Genomic DNA, 19,207 nt, shown 5'->3' with positions numbered 1-19,207 from the left:
CACTCCAGCCTGGCAACAGAGCAAGACACCGTCTTAAAAAAAAAAAAAAAAAAAAAAAGAAGAAAGAAATGGATGGAAGACAAAGGCCTCAAAGAGAAACAGAGGTACACATAAACTAGGAAAGGGTATTGTCAAAGCAGCAGCCAGTTCATCTATTTAAATTTTAGAAGGAAGGAGTAGTCAAATATATGTAGCATACTGGCAGAAAACTTAGCCTTAGAGAAGATGGATCTTTTTTCCTTTCAATTAAAAAATGAGAATGGATTCAGCTACAGACAAGTTTGTTTGAAGGGAGGAGGAATAAGAGAGTTAAGTGGGATTATCATCTCCAGTTACATACAGAATCATATTTGTTTGGTGAAACAGAAGCAAATTAATCTGTTGAGAACATGAAAGGCAAAGTTTGCTAAGGGGTTGATGAAAGAAGTAAAAGGAATGTATGAGGACATAGACCAGAGATAAATAAAATTGCTGAGTCTGATAAATTTTGATATCATTAATTTGTAGTGGCATCAATCTCCAAAACTGTATTTGGCAATCTAAATTGTATTCCTAAATTAATTTAAAGTTGAGGGGATTCACAGGGCAAGTGTGGCAGAAAAATAAGGGACCAGACAGTACAGTTTGGGCTGGTAAGGAGAAAAAAGTGAACCTAATAAGCCATTAGTTTCTTAGATAATTAGAGGAAAAGGGAGTGATCAAGAAACTGGAAGAGTGAGTTGGAAATTGTGGGCTGGGGGTGGGTATCTTAATGATTAAGAATCTGATGTTCTTCCTGCAGGAGAATTTACATTTATCCACAAACATATACATGCGGCATTATACACACCAGGTAAAAAACTATGTTCAATTAAGTCAAAGAGTCGGTATAACAGACGAGCATTAAAAAGCTAAAAAGATAGTAAATTATGGCAAAACAAAGCAATAAGCTTTCAATCACAACAGTCCTAAGAATTTGAGAAGTAAAGAAATGAGCTGATTTACTCAAGCACATATTGGAGTCACTGAGTTGCTGAAACTAGAATACAGAGCTACTGATATTCAGGGCACTATTCTAACCAATCTTGCTGACTACAATAACATATTTTATCTTGATGAACCATTTAAATGGTATGAAAGCACGGAACAATACTACAACCAAAGGTACCCATTTATGAATACTGCTATTTCCAAACTTAAATACAAAGATCAGCAAATTACAGGAAGAAAATATCTATTAAGTTAATGTTGCCTTAGGGCAAATGCCCAATAAAGAGCTTGTTTTCTTGATCTCTGAACAAAGCTCCAGGTTCACCAGAAAAGGTACCCTGATGTCTAATTCTGCAAGTCAGCTAAAACCTTTTCTTTCAATTAAAGAGGCTACAAATATATCTAATTTTCTTACAAGAAGAAGCTACTTACGAGATATTTCACTGGCAATATATTAAAAGGAACATTAAACGGAATACTTCGTTATTTAAAAAAAAAAAGGATTTTTCCTAGGGCCCAATCATTTATTTTTTCTTTTATTTCTCATAAACATGAAATACATAATGATTATATAAGGTAACGGAGGCAGACAATCTAAACCCAAGCAGATCAAGATAAATGTAAGATTTAAAACATTCATTTTATACAAGACTATCATTTTTTAACATGTCAGAAGAGTTTTCAAACTGGAAAAGTCTTAAACTTTTTATTCCACAATTTCAACATATTTTAGGACAAGGAGCACTGCTGTGAAAAACAAAGGTTTTTTAAAAAGCAGCAAAGTATCACAGGACATTAGGCAAAGCAGCAGAATTGCAAGCGGCTATATCCAAAGAAGCAGAGTGGTCTTAAGGTATGAAATGTAGTCAGGAGTTTGAGACCAGCTTGGCCAACGTGGTGAAACCCAGTCTCTACTAATAATACCAAAAAAAATTACCCAGGTGTGCTGGCGCGCACCTGTAATCCCAGCTACTTGGGAGACTGAGCAGGAGAATCACTTGAACCCGGGAGGCGGAGGTTGCAGTGAGCCGAGACTGCAGCCACTCCAGGCAGAGTGCAGTGAGCGCCACTGCACTCCAGCCTGGGTGACAAGAGCGAAACTCCGTCTCAAAAAAAAAAAGACATGAAATGTAAAAAACCTGTTGGATCCACAGGAGTCATTTCAGGCAATTAGGCACATGCAGATACCAGAGGAAGCTATTACAGGTGACTCTGCAAAGTCTATAATTCTCTACATATGTTGGTGCATGTGCTACCCATACATAGCCATATATTTGGGTTGTGTGACCCATGTACTTAAAAAGCATATATTTAATAAGTTTCCATCACTTACAACTCTGTCATATCTTCCAATTTTGATGACAATGACCTTTAAATTATCTAAAATTACTTTATTTGCTTAATTGTTCCTTATGTCTTTATACCCTTCCTTCCTCCTAACTCTTCAACGAGAACAGGAACTTTGTTCAGTGTTGAATGAACATTGTAATATCAGAAAATAAAACATGTAATTAAGTCTCATATTTCAATTTCTACTCTAGGACAATGTAATTTAGTAAAAAAGAAATTATAATATTTTGGTTGAAACAAAAATTATAGAAAACAGAGCAATGACACAAAGTCACATTATGTATTTCTTGGTTAAAAGATTCTATTTTCCCCCTGAAGTTCCCTTTCACACTACAGGTTAACAGATGTCCCACACGTGATATTGCAAGTATGAATTTATTAAGTCAGCAGTTAATGAGTCTACACAAAACTCTGCATACAGAGACCTCAATAAATGTCTTTTAAACTGAACTGAGATAATCAATAGATTTTCCTCCCAATCTCACTAAAAACCTACCTCATTTGCATCAAACTTGATTTCCTTCCAAAATCAGATCTTTATCCCAAACTGCTCCATTTCAGTAAAAGACAACATTCAGTTAAGCAAGAAACTTAAGAGTTATTCCTATTCCTCCTTCCTTAATTTCCCATATCCAAACCTTTGGCAAACATGGTGGACTTTAGTCAAAATGAATCACAAATCATCTACTCTCCACATTCATTGCCTTCACCGTACTCCAAGCTCTCATCATCTCTCTCTTGAACTACCTTGTCTCCTACCTTGGCCTGCTGATTCCCACATACTTTAAATCCATTCTCCAAAAACTGAACAAATAGTTCATATTACTCTCCTGCTCAAATTCTCTAATGGCTTTCCGCTGTATGCAGCACAAAATGTTACAGAGGACTAGAAATGGCTAATTTTTCAAATATTAGGTAAAGAAAAGACATCTTAGAGTTGCCCCATTAAATCTCAAAATTAACATATTTTAGGAAAAGGTTTCCCTGACTGTCTCTTCAACCTTATCTCTTACCAATCTCTCACTGGCTTACTATTCCCCAGTAACACTGCTCTTACTGTTCCTTGAAAACATCAATTTCTTTCCTACCTCAAGCCCTTGTCTGTGTTTCCTCTGCCTGGAATGTTCTTCCCCAGTCTTCGCATGGCTGACTCTTTTATTAATATTTAGGACTCACCTCAAGCTTCACCCCTTAAATAAAGCCTTCTCTGACCATCTATCCTGTTTTATTTTCTTCATAACATTTATTAGTATATGAAATTACTTTACTCTTTTATGTTTATTTGCTTATGATACATCCCATTTCCCTGCAAGAATGTAAGCTCTGTAAGACTTCCTTCCATAAGATAAGGGACCTGGTCTGTCTTGTTCACAAATATACTGTTAGCATCTTTATCAGTTCCTGTTTTATAGTAGTTGATTAAGACCTATATTAAAATAACAAAACATTTAAACTTTAATTTCAAAGGCACTTTTAATTTCAAAGTGACTTGAGAATCTGCTGCAAAAAGCTAGCTGATACTACCCCTTTATTTTGATGCTAACATAAACATTTATCATATAACTAGGTAGTGAATGAGATGATTCTAGATGACCAAGTCTTCTGATTCCATAGTCAATATACTCCTGCCACCCTAACCAAGCTGCCTCTCTCATGTTAAAAAATGTATAATCAGAAAATAAAACATGTAATTAATTCAAATATTTCAATTTCTATTCTAGGACAATATCTTTTAGTAAAAAAGAAATTAAATTTGTAATATTTAATATTAATATAAGTAAATATTTTAACTTAGTATATACTGTGAACACTAAATTGGAATATAAACCTTAATAAATTATACACAAAAACAATGGACTTTTTTTTGCTTAAAAAGAGGCAAACAGTAGCTTTTCCTGAATACAAATTATTTAGAATAAAAATGTAATTTTTCAACAAATTTTTGGTCAACAAAAACTAAATCAGTGCTTATAGACAAGCCAAATTAGAAAATAAAATAAACCAAGATAGATGACTTCACTTAGGTTAAATATATTAAAAAGTAATAATTATATATAATTAAAAATTTTCCTTTTTATACTATAGAAGAGGTATCACCAGATATCCATTTTTCAAGTATATTTCCTTTTCTATTCCCTCCAATCCACCAAATATGTGGCATAAGATGGTAGGTTTAAATATATATACACATCAAACCTATCAAAATATATATATATACACGTGTGTGTGTGTGTGTATATATATCTCTCTCTCAAAGATTTACTGTAACTACGCACAAGTTATACAATCCATCAATTGTGCTCCTTGGTATTACCCAATGAGATGAAAACTATGTTCACAGAAAAACTTGTACACAGATGTTTATGGCAGCTTTATAATTGCCCAAACTTAGAGGCAACCAAGATGTCTTTCAATGGGTGAATGAATAAACTGTGGTACATCATAAAATACAATATTAATCAGCGCTAAAATGAATTGAGCTATCAAGCCACAAAAAGACACAAAAGAATTTTAAATGCACATTTCTAAATGAAAGAAGCCAATCTGCAGAGGCTACATACTGTATGAATCCAACTATGAGACTTTCTGGCAAAGATAAAACCAGGGAGAGAATAAAAAGATCAGTGATTCTGATCATTAGAGAAATGCAAATCAAAACTACAATGAGACACCATCTCACGCCAGTCAGAATGGTGATTATTAAAAAGTAAGGAAACAACAGACTCTGGCCAGGCTGTGGAGAAACAGGAACACATTTAAACTGCTGGTGGGAATGTAAATTAGTTCAACCATTGGGGAAGACAGTGTGGCGATTCCTCAAGGATCTAGAACCAGAAATACCATTTGACCCAGCAATCCCATTACTGGGTATATAGCCAAAGGAGTATAAATCATTCTAATATAAAGACACATGCACACATATGTTTACTGCAGCACTATTTACAATAGCAAAGACATGGAACCAACCCAAATGCCCATCAATGACAAATTGGGTAAACAAATGTGGTACATATATATCATGGAATACTATGCAGTCACAAAAAAAGAATGAGCTCATGTCCTTTGCAGGAACATGGATGAAGCTGGAAGCCATCATCTTCAACAAACTAACACAGGCACAAAAAACCAAACATTGCATGTTCTCACTCATAAGTGGGAATTGAACAATGAGAACCCATGGACACAGGGAGAGGAACAACACACACCAGGGCCTTTTGCGAGGTGCGGGACAAGGGGAGGGAGGGCATTAAGACAAATACCTAATGCAGCCAGGGCTCAAAACCTAGACGACAGGTTGATCGATGCAGCAAACCATGATGGCACATGTATACCCATGTAACAAACCTGCACATTCTGCACATGTATCCTGGAACTTAAAGTAAACTTAAAAAAAAAAAAATCAGTTATTGCTAGGGGTTGGGGGAGTGAGGGATGAATAGGTGGAACACAGGAATTTTCAGGGCAGTAAAGCAATTCCCTATGATACTATAGTGATAGTTATATGTCATTACACATTTGTCAAAATCCATTGAACCTACAACAGTAAAAACCCTAATGTAAACTATGCACTTTCTGTGATAATATGTTAATGCAAGTTCATCAATAATAATGAATGTGCTTACTCTGATGCAAGATGGTGGTGGCAGGGAAGACTTCGCTTGTAGGGTGGAAAAGGGAATATACGGGAACTCTGTACTTCCAACTCAATTTTGCTATGAACCTAAAATTTATCTAAAAGTGAAGACTATATTTTAAAAATTTAACTGGGAAAAAATCACTTAAATTACTGCTTTATTAAAAGCTGAAAAAAACAAAACGTAAAAAGGCAAAAAATTAAGGTTAACTAGTGTGAAAGAGGGCAATATTTAAGAGAAACTAGTAGTTTCATTGTCTCTAACAATCTACAGATGACCTCTTAAGTCTGTCCTAAATCAAAAATAAAAACAGCCCTGTGCCTGTAAGTTTTAATCAATTGAAAAGACATTATTAGGCCAGGTGTGGTGGTTCACACCTGTAATCCCAGTAATTTAAGAGCCTGAGGCAGGCAGATCACTTGAGGTCAGGAGTTCAAGACCAGCTTGGCCAACATGGTGAAATCCCACCTCTACCAAAAATACAGAAAAATTGGCCAGACATGGCTATAATCCTAGTTACCTGGGAGGCTGAGGTGGGAGGATAGCTTGAACCTGGGAGGCAGAGGTTGCAGTGGGCCAAGATCAGATCATGTCACCAATATCAGGATTTCCTAGATTTGAAGGCTGAACGTCACATTTTCTGTGTGTATTCTTCCATCAATGAAGACATAGGTTGATTTCATATCTTGGTTATTGTAAACAATGCTGCAATGAACATGGGAACGTAGACATTTCACAATATAATAATTTCATTTCCTCTAGATATGTACCAAGAAGTCAAAGAAATGAGATTGATGGATCATATATGGTAGTTCTCTTTTTTTTTATGAAACTCCATACTATTTTTCAGTACATGGCTGTACCAATTTACAACAGTGTAAAAGAGTTCTATTCTCTCTATATCCCCGCCAACACTTACAGTCTTATTATCGTCTTTTGGATAATAGGTATGAGGTGACATCTAACAGGTATGAGGTGACATCTCATTGTGGTTTTTATTTGCATTTCCCTGATGATTAATGACGTTGAGCATTTTTTCACATACCTGATGTACACTGTATGTTGTCTTTTGAAGACCATCAATGCAAGTCCTTTGTTCATCTTAAAAACTTGGGTTGTTTTTGTATCATTGAGTTCTTAAATATATTTTGGATATTAAGCCTTTATTAAATGTATGGTTTGCAAATATTTTCTCCTATTCTGTCAATTATTGTTCACTCTGTTGATCATTTCCTTTGCTGTGCCGAAGCTTATTCAGTTGATGCAATACCATTTCTCTATTTTCGCTTTTATTCCTTATGCTTTTGGGGTCATATCCAAAAAATCATTGCCCCAACCAATTTCAAGAAACTTTTCCCTTTGTTTTCTTCTAGTAATTTTACAGTTTTCGCTCTTTAAGTCTTTAATCTATTTTGAGTTGATTTTTGTATATGGTGTAATTATTTTCATGTTTTTATATATAGTACAGGAATGAAATTTTTATGCTCATGCTTCTGCATATGGATATTCAGTTTTTCCAACACCATTTATTGAAGAAACTATCACTTCTCCATTCTGTGTTCTTAACATCTTTGTTAAAGATCAACTGATTGTACACACGGTATAAGCTTTCTGTTCTGTTCTACTGGTCTTTATCTCTGGTTTTATGCCAGTACCACACTGTTTGGATTACTAGGTTTGTAGTATATTTTGAACAATTATGGAGGCATCGGGTAGTATGATGCTTCCAGAATTGTTCTTGCTATGGCTGCTTGGAGTCTTTTGTGGTTACATACAAATTTTAGGACTGCTTTTCCTATTTCTGTGTAAAATATCATTGGAATTTTGATAGCTGTTGTATCAAATACATAGATTGCTTTGGGTAGTATGGACATTTTAATAATATTAATTCTTCAAATTCAAAAACAGGATATCTTTCCATTTATGTGTCTTCTTCAATTTCTTTCATCAATGTTTTATCGATTTCTGTGTAGATCACTCACCTCCTTTGTTAAATTCATTCCTTTTTATTTTTATGCTACTGTACAGGGGATTGTTTTCTTAACTTCTTATTCATTGTTAGTTTATGGAAACACAACTGGTTTTTGTATGCTAATTTTATATTTTGCAACTTTACTGAATTCATTTATTAATTCTAACATTTTTGGCGGAGTCCTTAGGGTTTCCTACATATAAGATCATGTTATCTACAGAAAGACAATTTTACTTTTTCCTTATTGATTTCCACGTCTTTTATCTCTTTTTCAGGTCTAACTGCTTTGATTCAGATGTACAGTACTTTATAAACTAGAAGTGATGAGAGAAGAAATCCTTGTCTTCTTCCTGATCTTAAGAGGACAAGCTTCCAGCTACCTGAGGGCTTATATAATCTTTACGGTGTTGAGATACGTACCTTCTATCCCTAATTTGTTGAGTTTTTATCACAAAGTGATAATCTTGTCAAATGTTTTTTCTGTATCTGTTGAGAGATCACACAATTTCTGTCCTTCATTCTGTTAATGTGGTGTATCATTTATTGGTTCTTGCATATGCTGAACCATCCTTGCATCCCTGGGATAAATCCCACTTGCTCACTGTGTGTGAACCTTTTAATGTGTTGCTGAATTCAGTTTAGTAGTATTTTGTTGAGGATTTCTGCGTCTACGTTAATCAGAGATACTGACCTGTATTTTTTTTTTTCTTTTAGTGTCCTTGTTTGGCTTTGGTATCACAGCAACACCAGACTTGTAAAATGAGTTTGGAAGTATTCCCTCCTCTAAGGTTTTGGAAGAGTTTTAGGACTTGTGCTATGTCTTCTTTAAAGGTTTGTTGGAATTCACCAGTGGAGCCTTCAGGTCCAAAGCTTTTCTTTTTTGGGAGGTTCTTGATTACCGATTCAGTCTCCTTACAGTCATTGGGTGTGATTGGATTTTCTCTTTCTTCATGATCGGTAGACTCTATGCTTCTAGAAAAAAATTTCCATTTCTTCTAGGCTATCCATCTGTTTGTGTATAGTTATTCATTGTAGTCTCTTATTATCTCATTTGTATTTCTGTTGTATCAGCTGTAATGGCTTCTCTTTCATTTGTAATTTTAATTGAGTCCTTTTTTTGCATAGTCTAGCTAAAGATTTGTCAGTTCAGTTTCTTTTCACAAAACCAACTCTTAGTTTCATTATCTCTTCTACAGTTGTTCTAGTCCCTATTTCATTTATTTCTGCTCTGATCTTTATTATTCCTTTCCTTCTAACAACTTTACGTCTGGTTTGGATTCTAGTACAAGGTTTCCAATCTTTTGGCTTCTTTGGACCACACTGGAAGAAGGATTGTCTTGGGCCACATGTAAATTACACTAACACTAACGCCAGCTGATGAGCTGGGGAAAAAAAAAAATGCAAAAAATCTCTCATAATGTTTTAAGAAACTTAGGAAGTTTACAAGTCTGTATTGGGTCACATTCAAAGCCATCCCTGGCTGCATGTGGCCCACAGGTTGGACAAGCTTGTTCTAGTCCTTTGAGATACAAAGTAAGGTTGTTCATTTGATTATCTTCATTTTTCCTTAATGGAAGCATTTATCACCATAAAATTCCCTCTTAAAACTGCTTTTGCTGCTTCACGTAAGTTTTGCTATGTTGTGTTTCCACTGTCTTTTGTCTCGAGACACCCTTTCAAATGTCCCTTTTTTCTTTGATCCACTGGTTGTTCAGGAATGTGTTAATTTCCACATATTTGTAAATTTTCCAGTTTTCCTCCTGGTGTTATTGATTTCTAGTTTCATACTCTTATGCTTACAAAAAAATACTTGATACAATTTCAATCTTCTCAAATTTCTTAACACTTGTTTTATGACCTAATGTGTCTTAAAGAATGTTCAATGTGCACTTAAAAAGAGTGTATATTCTGCTACTGTTCAATGAAATGCTCTGTATATGCCTGTTACGTCCATTTGGCCTAAAATGTTGTTCAAGTCTGTTATTTCTTTATTGATTTTCTGTCTGGCTAATCTATCTATTGCTAAAGCAGGGGTACAAAAGTCCCTATTATTATATTACTATCTATTGTTCCTATCATTTCTGTTAAGATTTTAGAATCTTGGCTTTCTCATTATAAAAAATATTTTGGTGCTCTGATGTTGAGTGTATATATATTTACAACTATTATATCTTCTGGATGAACTGCCTTCTTTATCATTGTATAATGACTTTGTCTCTTACGACAGTTTTTGACTTGAAGTCTATTTTATCTTACGTAAATATAGCCACCCCATTCTCTTCTGGTTACCACTTGCGTGAAATATCTTTTTCCATTTCTTCATTTTCAGCCTATGTGTGTCCTTAATGCTAAAATGAATCTCTTTTAGGCATAATACTGTAGGATCTTTTAAAAAATATATTTTAAAAAACTCTGCCTTTTGATTAGAGAACTTAATCCATTTACATTAAAAGTAATTGTGGATAAAGTCTTACCATTGTCATTTTGTTGTTTTCTGACTATCTTGTAGCTCCTCTATTTCTTTCATCTTCTCTTAATGTTTTCCTTTGCGATTTGATTTTTTTTTTTTTTTTTTTTGGTACTTATTTGCTTTCTCTTTATCTTTTGTGTATTTACAGGGGTTTTTCTCCACGAAATGTATATAAGACATCTTGTAGTTATAATAGTCTGTTGTTAAGCTGATAAAAATTTAATTTCAATCACATACAAAAACTCTTAACTTCTCCACACCCTCTCCAAGTTTACATTATTGAGGACACAACTTATATCTTTTTAGATTATATATTTATCAACAAATTATCATAGCTAAAACTTTATTTTGTTCCTTTGATGGTGTCACGTTTCCCTGATCATTTGAGATCCTTATGGACTTGCACTGGTGTCCGCATATTTGAAGAAGTAGGCACCTCTCCAGTCTTTACAGAGGAGCTTTAACATAGGAAGCCCTTTACCAGTCAGCCTGTCCAGAGATTCCGGACAGCATGGCTGGCATAGTCCACGAGCAGGCTTGCTGCTTGACTTCTCCAGTAGGCTAGCCTCAGTTACTGGGTCCGCAAGGATGGGTCTGGAGACTGGTTCTGTGGGATCTGGCCTGGTGCCTGGGTCCATGGGTGCCAGCCTGGCACTGGGGTTCACTGAGGTGGTTCTAGTGCTGGGGTTCACAGTAAAGTTAGGGGCTCACTTGACTCTCCTTCCTCCACTTGGAGGGCATCTTTCTCCATACTGTGCTGCACAGGCTTGGGAAGGGGTGAAACAATTAATGTGCAACTGTAGTTCCTATCCTCTTCAATGCATCATTTGTTTTATCTATGCTACACCCGGGTGCTACAATCTATCATTTGGAATCCTTAGCTCTTGTGAAGGTATTTTTGTCTATGAGTGGTTATTCGAAATGCTTCTGTGAAGAAACAAATGCTGAAAACTACTATTCTGACATTTTACTAACATCACTCTTCCTATTTAACTTTTAAATATGATGAAGTCACTCCCTTGCTTAAAAAATCTGATGCCATCCCATCTTTCAAAATAAAAGGCAAGCCCTTACTCCAACCTCTAAGACTCCACATGATCTAGCCCCTACACTTGTCTAGCTTTTCTCCAACTCTCCCCGCTAGGTACTTGCATTCCATTCATATTAATCTTGCTTTTCTTTGAATGCAGATCTACATGCTCACACATGAAGTCTTTGTTCCAGCTATTCCATCTGCATAGATACAGCCCTTTCTCTCAAATATCCACATTGTTTGTTCCCTGCTCAAATATCTCATTCTTGATGTACATATAAAAGAGAAATGTCTTCCTATTCTTTTTACCCTGCTTTATTTTTCTTCACAACATTTACTACCTGATGAAACATATTTACTTATTTATTTTGTCTATCATCTCCCTCTCCTCTATGAATGTGAAAACTGTGAAAGCAGGGGCTTCTGACTATTTGGTTTGCAGCTGTATATTCAGAGCCTAGAACCTGGCCAATACTAGATGCCCAAGAAATGGTTACTACATGAATAAAACAACAAATTAATGTATCTAGACATAATTTTTTAGAATAAATTTCTTCTTTAAGAAATATAAATGATCAGCTTCAAAATATCTGTTATCTCAGTAAAACTAAAATGAAAAATAAAGAAGGCATGGTATAGAATTGTCATTCCCATACCCATCAGAAGTTACCACTACAATAATAAGATATCAAGGATTTCACTGAGTGATATCATGATTATACTATTCAAACTGAAGGGATTTTTATTTGATTAAAAAATCCTACTCAGGGCCTGAGTAGGATGAAAAGGACAATCCCACAAAGATGCAGTTCTGTGTACGGTATCAGTCAGAACAGGAAGAGATGAACACTGACATATGATGGTAACCCACAAGATGTTTAAGAGGCCAATTGGGATAGGGTGGGTATGCTCATAGGAAGATAGCTCAACACAGAGAATCAGAACCTGATTGGGGGTGAGAAGAACATCCACAGGTAGTGATGAACCAGGGTGTGATACTGGAGTCTATGAGAGTGAGGAAGATTTCTACATAATAGGCTTGATGGTTAAGGAGGAGGCTGCGCAACATGAACAGTTAAGATTTCAAGCAAGGTGAAAAGGTATTCACACACAGGGTAAGCCTAGCATGGAGAGTCAGAGTCTGAGTGGGGTTGGGGCGGAGATAGGGAAGAGTCAAACATGGAGGTCTGTCAGTGTGGGATGGCAAAGCCCAAGTGGAGGCGACATCACAGAAAACAGCAGAGTAAGCATCTCTAAAAATTGTCTCTTCCACAAAAGCACAAAGAAAACTGGAAAATAGAATCAACTTTATCAGAACTCTAAAAATTAATAAAAAGCTTGCATCCAAGTTGCATTTATTTTTAAAAAGCTTAATCTCATTAAGAATGATGAGCTTTCTATTTTAACTTGCCCTAGTCCCAACCCTTGCTCTCCAGATCCACAGTAGTCTTGAAGAAACGACAGCTCACATTCCCAGTGCACTCTAGAAGCTACGTTAAAAAGCAGCAAGAGTTGTAGCTCATTCAAAGCTTCATTCTCCCCAAATTATTACTTGACTGGTCTTGTTTCCAGGAAGACCCTATTTGCAATGCTGACCGTATGTGACCTGACTCAGAGCTTGCACAATGCAAAACGCCTTTTCCCCAGGGAGATATTCATTGAAAAAAATTACAGTAAAGTGTTTTATACCATATCTACTTGAGGCAGTGAATAACAGTTGGAGCAACAGACTTAAATCTTAAAAGGAAAAGCTGAGAATGAAATACCCCTAACAGACTTTGAAAAGCTCTGACATATTACTGGGAATCCAGAAGGTCATACACATGCCTAAGGCTGTGTACATGCTCAAGGAAGACCTGAAAAGGGCCTAAGCTTTGAAGCTCTGCACAAGCAGGACATAAGGACAAGGCAGAGTTGCCAACTACCCAGCTGAGTGTTGAAGGCATGCCCCAACACACACACACACAAAATCCTCTGGCAAAGACTAGGAGGTTTACTGGTTCCAGGCATGTAAAGAAATCTTTGTCCAGTCATTAGCAACAACTAAGCTAACCAACTAGAGACTGAATTATCTACTGAGGTAGTCACACACATCAAATAGAGTTTGCAGAATTAATTCACAAAAGAAATTAAATGAAGAAACAACTACAAGTACTCCAACAAACCCTGAAGAGAGGGCAAAATGTGATTTTCATAGTTGTCAAATTATTTTAAGTCTCCACTATTTGGACATTTTTATATTATTTAGAATGTCCACATTATTTCAAAGACCATTTATTATTTAAAATGTCCAAATGTAATTTTCAACAAAAAATTATAAGATATGCAAAGAAACAAGAAAATATGAACCATACACAGGAAGAAAAGCAAATAACAGAAACTGTCCCTGAGGAAATCCAGATATTGGACTTATTAAACACTTCTAAGTCAGCTTTTTTTTTTTTTTTTGGCTCAAAGATACATACTTTTCATTTGTGATCTGGATTATCTTCATTTTCCACTGTGGGCAGAAGGAGCACACATAAAGGTAGAATCCATAGATTTTCACTGGATAATGGTAAAATGGTAAGAGGGCCTGGATAAGTAACAACTTCAAAATAAAAAGCAGAAAATAGTATCACAACAGAATATCCTAAGAATGGAGATAACAATATACTATGGAACAAGGAGTTTATGAACTTTGTAACATGTCACATTTCAGATTTCATAATAAATTTTCCAAGGTATGTTTTTGTCATTCTCAGTTTTTCTGTAATAACAAAAAAGCAGGGAAATAATAGGCAGGTCTTCCTTTGAGACGAGCAAGAAAGAGGAGACTGGTGAGATCAAATCCAATCCACAGCCACTTGGGGCAAAGTTGGGGCAAAAGAGGATCTGAAATGATAATATGTGGAAGAAGTGTGCTAAAAGAGTTGGTTGAAAGATTCTGGGTTGCCAAGAAGAAAAGGAGAATGCAGACTGTTAAAACTGATCCATAGAAGGCCAATGTGACTTTCCGTGACCAGAATGCTTAATTCCATTCCTACTGCCTCAAGATTAACTTCCTTGTTTAGATATAAGAAAATAGGTTCTCAATTTGACAAACACAAGTTACTCACTTAATATTTAACATAGTGAGACTACTTTTTGTTCTCTATGAGTTAGCAAGGTTTCAGTGTTCCAGCAGGACAACTCAGCCATTTATTATTGATCACGCCCTGGAGTTGAAGACACAGGCTCACAGAAGGTCGTGATAGCCCATGTTCACTTAGGTAAAAGTTGTAAATGAAAATTTAATATCAAATCTCCTGTAAGTTAGCTATTTTTAAAATGTTCAATGAACTAAAGGAAAACATGCCTGTAGAACTAAAGGAAGGTATAAGGACAATGTCTCACCAAATAGGGAATATCAATACAGAGATATAAGTTGTTTTTAAAAGAACCAAATAACCTGGAGTTGAAAGTGCAATCATGGAAATGCAAAACTCACTAGAAGGGTTCAACAGCAGATATGAGCAGGAAGAAGAAAGAATCAGCAAAGTTGAAGATAGGTCAATTTATATTATCCAGTATGAGGAACAGAAAAAAAAAAAAAAAAGAATAAAGAAAAAGAAACGGAGCCTCAGAGACCTGTGGAATATCATGAAGTGAACTAACATACTCATAATGGGAGTCCCAGAAGGAAAGAAGGAAAAGAAATAATGGTTGAAAACATCTCAATTCTGAAGAAAAGCATCAATCTATACATTTAAGAAGCTTAACAAACTCCGAGGAAGATAAATTCAAAGAGAATCCACATGAAGGCAGATGATTATCAAACTGCTGACAGACAGAAAGAATTCTTCATCTTAGAAAACTGAGGATGAAAAAACTCAAAACAAAGGCAACAAGAGACATGACTCATCATGTACAAGAGATACTAAGTATTAACATTTCATTTCTCATCAGAAAATATAGAGGCCAGAAGGCAGTGGGAGGACATACTCAAAGTTCTAAAAGAATTTTTTTAAACTGTCTAACAAGAATTCTATATCCATAAAAACTATCCTTCAAAAATGAAGGTAAAATGAAAGCATTACCAGAAGAATTCATTGCTAACAGACCTGCCCTATTAGAAATAAAGTGAGTACTTTGGGTTGAAATGGAAGGACACTAGAAAGTAATTCAAATATACATGAAAGAGTCTGAGTAGACCAAGAGGATGTTATTACAGAGAGGTAGCCTGGTATGGATTATCAAAACCTGAGCCAGTTGAGGAGAACGTGCGGCTCTTCAGTCTCTAGTATTTGGCAGACATTTTCTTGAAAATAAAGGAAATGAGCCTGTTAATTCAAAAACAAATGAGCTGGGTACAGTGGCTCATGCCTATCCTAGCACCTTGTGGGGCTGAGGCGGGAGACTTGCTTGAGCTCAGGAGTTAGAGGCTGTAGTGAGCTACGACTGAGCCACTACACTCCAGTCTAGGCAACAGAGCAAGACCCTGTCTCAAAAACAAAAACGAAAACAAAATAACAGAATATTTGTTGCCAGTGATAAAGTTAGACCCTAAATAAAAATTAGAACTTTAGAAAGCATGCATTCACCACCATGAACTTGAAAGCAACCCAATATTTAAAGACCTTCCTGACGAAATCAGTGGAATTATTAACAAATGTCTTTATTTAATACTGTATGATAAAATGTGTCAACATTTAGAAAATCTGCGTAACTCAAAGAGCCAGTATTTTCCAGAAGACCAATGTATGATGAATCAAAATCACACGTGGGTAAAGAACCCTTCAAAGTACAAAACAAACGAATGAATTTTGTCTTGACAGAGAATGAAAAATTCTTTGGATGGTGCTGAACAACTGGATATCCATAAGCTAAAACAAAAACAAAAAATTACCTTAATCTAAATTTCACAGTGTATATAAAATTAATTCAACTAATCCAAAATTTAAGTTAATTCAAAATCATGGTTTTAAATGTAAAATGTAAACCTATAAAATTCTGAGAAGAAAACATACAAGAAAGTCTTCAAATACTAGTAATTTGTAGGCAAAAAAAAATTTTTTTTCATAAAAGAAAAAAATCAATACACTGCACTTCATCGAAATTAAAAAGTTTTGCCCCACAAATGATCCTGTTAAGAGAATGAAAAAAACAGGTTATATAGACTGGTAGAAAATATTTGCAAACCGTGTATTCGACAAAAGTCTTACATTTAAACATAAAAAGAACTCTCAAAACTCAACATTAGGCCAGGCACAGTGGCTCATGCCTCACTTTGGGAGGCTGAGGCAGGTGGATCACTTGAGGCCAAGAGTTCGAGACTGGCCTGGCCAACATGGCGAAACCCTGTCTCTACTAAAAATACAAAAATTAGCCAGGCATGGTGGCACATACCTGTAATCCCAGCTACCCGGGAGGCTGAGGCACCAGAATCACTTGAGTCTGGGAGGCAGAGGTTGCAGTGAGCCAAGATCGCGCCACTACACTCCAGCCTGGGCAACAGAGGAAAATGCAAAACAAACAAACAAAAACTCAACATTAATAAAAGAAATAATACAAGCAGAAAATGGGCAAAGACTCAAGCAGACATTTCACGGAAGAAGAGATACAGAAAACAAGTATGTTCAAATAAGATGTTCAGTATCATTAATCAATAGGAAAATGCAAATTAAAATCACAATGACAGATCACTACACACCTATCACAACTTAGAAAAAAAAAGTGAGAGATGGGGAGAGAGAAATAATGTAAATACCAACTATTTTAAAAATTAGTTGGGTATGGTGGCATGTACCTGTTGTCTCAGCTACTTGGGAGGCCGAGGTGGAAGGACTGCTTGAGCGCAGGACACGGAGGTTGCAGTGAGTAGAGATTGTGCTAACTGCACTCCAGCCTGGGCAACAGAGCTAGACCCTGTCACAAAAAAAAAAAAAAAACCACCACAAATACCACTATTTTGTCTTTCCTCAAGAAAGACAAATGTGTGTGGTCAATCTATAGAAAGAGTGTGTGAATCATTTTTCAACATATCCAAACATTCTAAAAAACGTATACCAATTATCCAAGTGGCCAGGTTGAGTGGATGGTGACAGTTCCTCAATTTGTTAAAGAAAAAATCTAAATTAAAGACAACAGAAAACCATTAAATAACTAAGAGAGGAACTGATAAAATCATCACAGTAAATAAAGATGACAAGAAACAGAATCAGTAAATTGAAATGTTCATAAACATGCTGCAATACCTAAGCAGCACCTGAATAATTTGTTAATATAACCTCTATATAAAATTGTATAACTATAAATAATTGAATTTACATACATGATACATGCAAAATCACATTATACTTTGAACATTTAGAGGACTTTGAATGGACATTTTTAATATACACTATTTTCATGTATATGCTGACTTTTGAACCTAACCCTAAAGATGTGCCTTCTTCCTAATATGATTCATTTCTTTTCTAAGAGAAATATAAAGGTACGTGAGAGTTATGCATCTCTGAAAGAGGCACAGAAGAAGAAATAGAAGAACATACACCACAATTAATGTAAAAATTAGACACATAAAGCCCAAGAAACTTTGATGAAACAAGATTAGGAAAGGCAGCATTGCTTTCTAGTCTTAGGAAACTGAGTAAAATGAGTGGCCAACAAAATCCACATGTCTATCTCAAAAAAAAATTTTTCTCCTATCATTTCAGTCCTGATTCTACAGATGGCACTAATAACTTTTATCATTCTGCTATTTAAAAGAGAAATTTCTTCCAATAATACATTATGTCTAAATGCATAATTCATATAACCAAGAGGCCAATTATTTTCAACAGAATGGTATCTTCTGAAAAGTATGTTAAAAAGAATATATTCTATAAATTTTAATTCAGCACCTTAGAGATTAACTTCATAGTCATTTAAGTCCACTTTTCCATTAATAGTAGGAAAATATTTCCATAATTGACCATTAGGAAGTGATGATGTAGCTCAATTGAGGAAAGAATCTGACTCATCCATCTCTGGCCTGTGCACCAATTCTTAAAAACTAGCACTGATTATTCCTTAGTAGTAACATTGGTAAGGATACATGCTTATTTTAAAACTACTTTTTCTCTTGCTTAGGAGAAAAATAATTCAGAGAACTGAGGGGGAAACTAGATGTCTAGAAACTTGAGTTCTACATATATTAAAGTTGACATACGTCATAATCTAACATCAAAGTTGACATACGTCATAATCTAACATCAATCTAACATCATATGGATGACTCGATATCTTACCTCAATTCTCATGTTAAGTGGAGATACCACCTAGCTTTCCATCTCAAAAGCAATGTACTCAAAAGTAATCCCAGAACTTTTGGAAGCCAAGGTAGGGGGACTGGTTGAGGCCAGAAGTTCGAGACCAGCCTGGGCAACATAAGGAAACCCTATTTCTATAATAAATAAAAAAAAATTAGCCAGGCATGGTGGCACGTGCTTACGGTCCCAGCTATTCAGGAGGCTAAGGTGAGAGGATGGCTTGACCCAAGAGATAGGAGCTACAGTGAGCCATGATCGTGCCACTGCACTCCACCCTGGGTGACACAGTGAAACCGAGTCTCAAAAAAATAAATAAATAAAATAAAATTTTTAAGGCAGTAAAAAAAATAGCAAAAAAATCTGGAGTTATAGGGTTTGGTTCCAATGTGACCTAGGCAAAAGCTACATTTCTAGGCTTCAGTTTTTACTGAAAAATAAGTCGGGAGGGCTACAAGATTTCCAAAATTCCTCCTGCTAAGACTTAACAGAAAGTAGTTCCAAAGAAGA

General features: G+C 35.5%; 1 protein-coding gene across 5 annotated transcripts in view; it reads right to left on the bottom strand.

Moving 5' to 3' along the window:
- SHOC2 (SHOC2 leucine rich repeat scaffold protein) overlaps nt 1-19,207 on the bottom strand; it is a 93,797-nt gene that overhangs the window by 55,084 nt on the left and 19,506 nt on the right. Inside the window, exon 2 of one of the 5 annotated variants that reach the window (XM_034931455.2) lies at nt 6,475-6,659. The exons of 3 other annotated variants lie outside the window; for them this stretch is intronic. The gene's annotated coding sequence lies outside the window, so the exon portion shown is untranslated. Of the gene's footprint in view, nt 1-6,474; nt 6,660-16,796; nt 16,896-19,207 lie in introns of those variants that run through there. One more of the 5 variants, XM_055093373.3, reaches the window with a different exon arrangement.

The sequence above is a fragment of the Pan paniscus genome, chromosome 8 (genome assembly GCF_029289425.2).
Source record: "Pan paniscus chromosome 8, NHGRI_mPanPan1-v2.0_pri, whole genome shotgun sequence".
Taxonomy (NCBI): Eukaryota; Metazoa; Chordata; class Mammalia; order Primates; family Hominidae; genus Pan; species Pan paniscus.
This window is presented reverse-complemented; position numbering and strand designations above follow the sequence as displayed.